The 7345-nt window shown below is 40.1% G+C and overlaps 1 pseudogene; it reads right to left on the bottom strand.

The window, feature by feature from the left end:
* Positions 1-575: 575 nt before the first annotated feature.
* Positions 576-5723, bottom strand: LOC109699768 (olfactory receptor 1M1-like; annotated as a pseudogene).
* Positions 5724-7345: the final 1622 nt, after the last annotated feature.

The following is a 7345-nucleotide window of genomic DNA, read 5'->3' as shown; positions in this document are numbered from 1 at the left end:
GTATACTCTTCCCACTTACATTTTAAAATTTTACCATGCAGCAGTATGCTATGTTGGCCTCATCCTCCTTGATCTCATTTTCTCTCTCTCTCTCTCTCTCTCTCTCTCTCTCTCTCTCCTGTCTCTCTGTCTTTCTCCCTCTTTCTTTTCTCTCTTTTTTTGCAACAATGGGGTTGAGACCTAGGGCCTCATGAATGCTTGGAAGTACTCTACCACTGAGCTATGCTACCGGTCCTTACCACATCTCTTGATTATATCAAAAGCTGCGTGCAGTGAATGAACAACTCCATCTATGTTTATGTAAATACACTCTTTGATGTTCCCACAGTGACAAAATCATGTGATGATGCATTTCTCAGAATCTATCTTTGTTATTAAGCAATGCATGACTACTTGTTGAGCATTAAATGAATTGTAGACTTAGGCAAATGAATTTGGAAGTGCTAGACAAATCTAGTTGGGAAGACAGTGTTACTCATAGTCAGAAGTTTCATAGTATTTGGAGCAATATCTACAAGACCATGAAGAAGTTTCTTTTTGGACTTGCAGAATTCTAAATTGAAAGTGGCTTTCATTCAATGCATGCAATTCAAGATGTCTAGATTCAATCCACAGGAAATTCCCCAGTGTCGGGAAGATGAGGTGCTCTTTCTGTTGATGAGCTTCTTCAGGGCCCCCTTCATGTCTCTGTTCCTCAGACTGTAGACAAAGGGGTTCAGCATGGGGGTGACTGCTGTGTACATTGTGCAGATGCTTTATTTTCACAGCTATGTGGACAGAGGAAGGACAGAGCTAGACCCCAGGGGTGGTCCCATAGAAGTGGGCTACCAGACAGGTGAGAGCTACAAGTAGAAAATGCGGTCTTCCTGCCACCTGCCGAAGGGAACTTCATCATGGCCACAATGATGCAAGTAAAGGAGGCCAGGATGCAGACAAAGGGTGTGGGTATTACCATCCCTGCCCTCATGAGCACAGTGATCTTGCTCACTTATGTGTCAGTGCATGATAGCTGGAGAAGAGGGAAGAGATCACAGAAGTAGTGGGGTAGCTCACCGTTTTGACAGAAAACCAGACATACATAAGTATGTGGGTGAGGGAGTTGAAGCAGAAAAACAACCAGGAGCCACCAGCCAGCAGTCCACAGAGGCATGGATTCACGATGGTGGTATAGTGGAAGTGGTGACAAAATGGCCACAAACTGGTCATAAGCCATCATGGCTATTAAGATACTGTCCATGAAAAGGGACATCTGGTTCAGACAGCAAGGGTAAGAGATGGATTTTCATCCTGGTTTGGATGTTCACCACCATCTTGGGGACAGTGTTTGTGGTCTGGCAGAAATTCAACAGAAAGAAGTTTGTCAAGAAAAAACACCGGAGTGTGGTGGTGGGAGTCAGCTGTGTCATCCAGGGAAGAGTCGTAGCATCTTATAAATCAAATACCTGCACAGAACAGACCCTTGATTCAGCATATGAGAGAAAATATGTGAGTTGTGTCTTCGTGAGAATGACTGAGGTCACTCATCACGGTCACTTGTTCTCTGAATTTTCTAGAAATTGACACAATGCTTTACTTTATGGCTGAATAAAACTCCATTGTGCATAAAAATAGAAAATTAACAGTAAAACTGAATTATTTATATAAGCACAGAATTCTTAAAACTATCCTACATAGACATCTATGGAATCTGTGCAAGAGGAACACCTTTAAACAATTTTGAAATTTCAGCCTCTTCTCCATAATGACGGTATACAACAGTTACATCACCTCCAAAAGCCCCTTAGTCTTCCTCTTTGTATCACAAGAAAGGGGTTTTTGTCTCTGCTGTTTACCAATTTTCCCCAATGCCTAGAATAATGGCTGGAATAAAGTGTGCACTTGATGAAGACTAACAATAAAAGTTGATATGCCAGTGCTATCAGAACGAATCTCTGCTGAAGTTTTGGTCTCTATTTCTTAAAACAGAATAAGACAGGGATTGTTCAGCTGACTGAATCCTCAGCATTTTTCTTGGTGGCAGCACCATTTCTGGTCCACAGCTGAGGGAAGGCTTTCAACTCAAGCTTGGAATTGATATGAGTTTTCTCACATTTCTTGAATGTCCCAGTTGGTCATAATTTCTGGCAATTCCCACTCTTACTCAATGAGTCTTGTTACCACTTGTTTGCCCATGGTGAGAAAATGGAGGGAATGTATCTGGAGGGAAAACTGAACATGAAAGTCCACGTGGCTCTTGGTTACTGTAAAATGGCTTGACCAGACATTTGAATCCTCCATGGTAAACACTAATATTCTTAAATTCTATGTTGTACTCTTTAGCATATCTACCAGAAAGTAGATCTTCTTCATCTTCCCAAAATATATTCATCTTAAGGAGAATGAAAGCAAGACCCAGTCTGGAGATCTGCTTGTTCACCTGAGAAACTTGAGTTCATTTCCCTTGGAATAAAAGTAATGAAAGGAAATTAATTAGGTACGTGATTACTCAAAGCTGTTCTGGATGAATATTTTTAGAGGCTGGAAGTGTGGTATCATGAAATAGCATTTCCTTAGCATGCACAAGGCCTTGCATTCTTCCCCTAGCTTCATTAAAAAAAACCCAGAAGCTAGTTGTGGTGAGGCATGCAAGCTACTCAGGAAGTGGAGTCAGGAGGATCCCAATTTGAAGCTGCTCTGGATAAAAGTTGCAAGACCCTTTCTGAAAAACAAAAAGAAACAAAACAAAGGAGTTGGGGGTTAAAGGTGAAATAATGGTGCAATTTCCTACCATGCACAAGGACCTGGGTCAATTCCCAAGTACCAGCAAGAAAGATTCTCGTCCTTTCCATGTCCCTACTCATTCTGTTTTGGTTGTAAATCACCAAATGAGTCCTCTTATTCCACAATAGGCATAAATGTAATTGATTGCCTACATGAGGAATTTAGAATGATATAAAGAGAATTCAATGAAACACAGTAAGGTGGCACAAAACATGCAATGCATAAATAATATTTTTGTAAAACATTGTGTTATTACTAATTTGCATTCCATAGGCACATCTGGTAATTAAGACATGTCTCACGTTCCTTCTGTTTTAGAGATGTGTTGGTCACTAGATTAGAAGATATGTAAAAAATGAGATGATGAATCCTGACCCTTTCAATGTATGGTTTCAGTATCTTTTCTTCTTCCTGGGCTGGCCCCAAGTTTTTCTCTATCACAACCCATCTAACATTCATAACAAAAAAGGCTGGGACAATACATTTCATTCACAGGCTCCCTGTCTTCAGTCCTCATGTGTCAGGTTAACTTCCTGGTTCTTAGAAGAAAGGTCCAAGTTCGAGGGTGGTTTCTAGAGCCCACCTGGACCTGCTATTCCCCTTGGCCTTTGCTGTAATAGGATTTCTCATTTCTGACATACATTCTTCTCTAGCATTTTTTTCATGCTGTTTTCTTAGTATGAGATTGTCTTTCTCTTGTTTTTCCGTGGACATCCTTATTCTTACATTTTGGATCACTTATGCCAGGAAGCTCATGCAAGCCTTTTCTTTCAGACTCTGTCAGATGTTTCGGTTGTACCCTATATTTCCCTCATGGTTCATATTACATTTATTTCAAGTACATGTTTCAAAACCTCCATTGTGCTTAACAAGAGTCTCCAGACTGCAGAGATCTTGTCTTTCTTAGTCACGGCTTTGACCAGCACTTAATATCAAGTGCATCATATGAATTGGATAGAGTAATCTGCTTCATAAGGCATTTTAGCCAGTGATGGACTGATCTATGATCTATGGTCCATAAGCTTATGATGGAGGTGAAAAAATCCCTATCGAGTAGTGGTGCAACTTCTGGTGGTGTTATTTTTAAACAACCCTACTGCATTGTTAGTTGTGTCATAGGGTAGCACATATGTTATGTATGGTATATTATACTTGATTTGGATAATACATGAATATGTTACTAGTTTAGGCATTTAGTGTTCCAAAATTTATTATTTTTCATTAGTTTGACAAAATAATTGTTTTCATTTTGACATTCTCATACTGCAAACTATGCATTTCAGTCATCACTGCACCATCATACTCTTTTGTCCCCTCACTCCTCCACCTGCCCTTTCCTCTACAGCTCACACTCTTCTGCTTTCATGTGTTTTCTTTTTAAATTTAGATTAAACATATGAAAGAGAGTTTGTAGTATTTGCCTCTGTGAGTCTGGCTTGTTTCACTTAACATGATGATCTCAAGTTTTATCCATTTTCCTGCAAATGAATTACTTTGTTCTTTTTTGTATCTGAAAAATACTCCATTATATATAAGCATCACATTTTCTTCATCCATTCATCTGTTGTTCTGTTACAAAAAACATGCTTGCTCAGGTATCTATTGAATAATGATTTTGTTTCTTTTGGGTATATTCTCATTGCTATTTTAGTATACCTTTTCTACCTTCATATAAAAACACTTTACTTTAGAATGGTATACTGTGTCATAATGGAAGCAGTCTCTATTATTTCATGTTTGCTCCTCCCCACTCCCTCTCTGACTGCAGTGATGCAACTGGATCTCTGGGCCTTGTACATGCTAGGCAAGTGCTCTACCTCTGAGCTCCAAGCACAACTCTTACTGTTTTGCTAGATTATATCAAGAGGCCATGCCCAGGAACTGACCTACACCCCATGTTTTTATGTAAATACACACTAAGATGTTCTCATAATTGTAAACTCATCTAATGATGCTTTTCTCACTATCTATCTTTGTTGTTAAGCAATGCATGATTACTTATTTAGTACTATATTCATTATGGAAATGGGAAGATCCATATGGAAGGGTTAGACTAATCTTCCTGGGAACACAGAGTAACACATAATCAGAAAGTTCCTAGTATTGCAGGTTACAATGCCATAAGCAAGTTTCCTTTTGAATTTGTACAGTTCGGAATTCAAAGCAGTTACTCCTTCAATTCTGCCATTCCAGACTTCATCCCAAGACCCCAGATGTTTAGGTTCTACTCCCTCTAAATTCCCCAGTGTCCTCATAGTCAGGAAGAGGAGGTAATGGTCCTGTTGATGTCCTTCTTCAGGGTTCCCATCAGGTCTCTGTTTCCAGGCTTTAGACAATGAAGTTCAGCATGGGAAGTGTGTAGTATGGCTTATTGCAGAAACATTTTCCTTCACAACAGTGCAGGCAGAAGAGGGACACACAAAATCTGAATGGTGGCACCACCAAAGAGGGCTACCATGAATAAATGGGTGTTGCAGATAGGAAAGGCTTTTCCAGCCACTGACAGAGGGGACTTTCATGATGGCCTCAGTGGTGTGAGCATAGGAAGAAAATATTCATGGGTCACCAGCCAGCAGTCCACAGAAGTGTGGGATCATGATGATGATTTAGTGTAAAGAATGACAAATTCCCACAAACTGTTAATACGTCTTATGGCTACTAAGACATTTTCTGATACCAAAGAAATGGGAAATGTACATCTGGGTCAGACAGCAAGGGTAAGATGAACTTTGTCCTGATTTGGATGATCACCAGAATCTTGGGGACAGGGTTGTTGTCCAGGCAGAAATCAGCCAAGGAGTGGTTGACCAGGAAAAATTGCCTAGGGATGTGGAGGTAAGAGTCTGTGCTAATGGCCAGGATGATTAATAAGTTCCCCATGTCTGTGATCACATACATGCAGAGAAACAGAGAAAAGAGGAGAGTCCATGCTCTGGCTTTTCTGACAGTCCCAGTGGATGAATTCAGATGTGCTCATTTGGTTCTTGTGGTTCTATATGTATGATTCCTCTGGAAGTATAAAAATGGAAAGTTACATTTTCAAGGCTTAGTGTCAGACAATCCCTGAATATTTCCATTTTATACAAAGATTGATGGAATGGATCATGTATGGAACCTTGTATAAAGAACTACTTAAGGGTAAGTGAGAGTGGCTCATACCTGAAATCGTGGTTGCTGAGGAGACAGAGATCAGGAGGATTGCAGTTCAGAACCAGCCCCTGGCAAATAGTTCTCACTATCTTATCTTGAGAAAGCCCATCACAAGAAAGGGTTGGTGGAGTGGCTCAAGGTGTAGGCCCTTAGTTCAAACCATAGTACTTCAATAGAGAAGAAAAAACCTAGAATGAATCAATCTAGAATGAAGTGATATCCAAGGAGTATTGTGAGCAAATAAGTTGATATATAGGCAGAAAAATTAAAACAAAATGTTGATTTACAAATAGTTCCTATTTTTTGTGAAGATGCATGCAAAGAAGGGAGATAAATTGGTAAGTATATGAAAAATGCTTAGCATCGTTAAGGATCCGTAAAATGCAAAACAAGCCAACAATGAAATATCTTGTGACCATATGTAGCATGACTACAATCAAAACAAAGCAAAATAAACAAGCAAACAAACTGATAAAACACCCCCCAAAAGGACCCAAAACAAAAACTAAATGCTGGTGACTATGTACAGAATAAGGAGGTCTAGTCACTGTTGGTGGGAAATGTAAACTTACAGAGCCATTATTGAGTAAATATGGAAGTTCCTCAAGAAAATTAAAGACAGATGTGCTGTATGATCCAGGTATGTATGTCTCCCACGTATGTACTGAGAGAATATAAAGTCAGCTTGCAATGCACAAACCTACATTCCCAAATTTATTGTGGTACTATTCATGAGAGACAGGGTATGGATTCAGGGAGAGAGAGAAGAGGGGAATTAGAGATGCCCAGAACTCTTCCATGACTCACTGAATGTGAATCAAAATATCAGGTGTGTTGCTGCAGGTGAGGAGAGGTGGGTGGTGTAGTAAGCCAATGGTGGGTCACAGTTACAGAAACCTTGGGTAATCCAGGAATGTTGAAGGTTCGATTTATAAAAGAAGGCAAGGACACTACTGCAGAGCACTAAGCCACATGGTAGGAAAGGGGAGAATCCCCCACTGCAGTTGCAAGCCAAATAGAAAACTGTAGCCTGCCCTTGGGAGGTCCCACACCTGGATAACTGGCACTCTGCTAAAATAAAAGTTAAGATGGGAGGTCAGCATTCTCTGAATCAAATGCCTAATAACTGGTCCCTGTACTTCCTACTTCACTCCACTACAGTTTCTAAGAAAGGTCTTACAGATAGACATCTCAGCTGGGGGAGAACACAAGAGCCTATGTTTTTCTATCTCAAATCACAAAGGCCTTACCCTAACACTGGCTAAACAAGTGACCAGCTTGGTAATCATTGCGGATACAAGAAACTAGTTGGGACTTGGATTCAGATTCACAGACCCAAAATGACTTAGAGAGTTACTGTCACTCAGTAACTGCTGTGAGCCAGGAGTTTTAAGGATGCAGGAGAAAATGATCAAGGAGTCACCAGGAGACAAGA

Source organism: Castor canadensis, chromosome 14, assembly GCF_047511655.1.
Source record: "Castor canadensis chromosome 14, mCasCan1.hap1v2, whole genome shotgun sequence".
In the NCBI taxonomy this organism is placed as follows: domain Eukaryota; kingdom Metazoa; phylum Chordata; class Mammalia; order Rodentia; family Castoridae; genus Castor; species Castor canadensis.
Note: the sequence above shows the minus strand (reverse complement) of the source record. Positions and strands in the feature narration are given on the sequence as shown.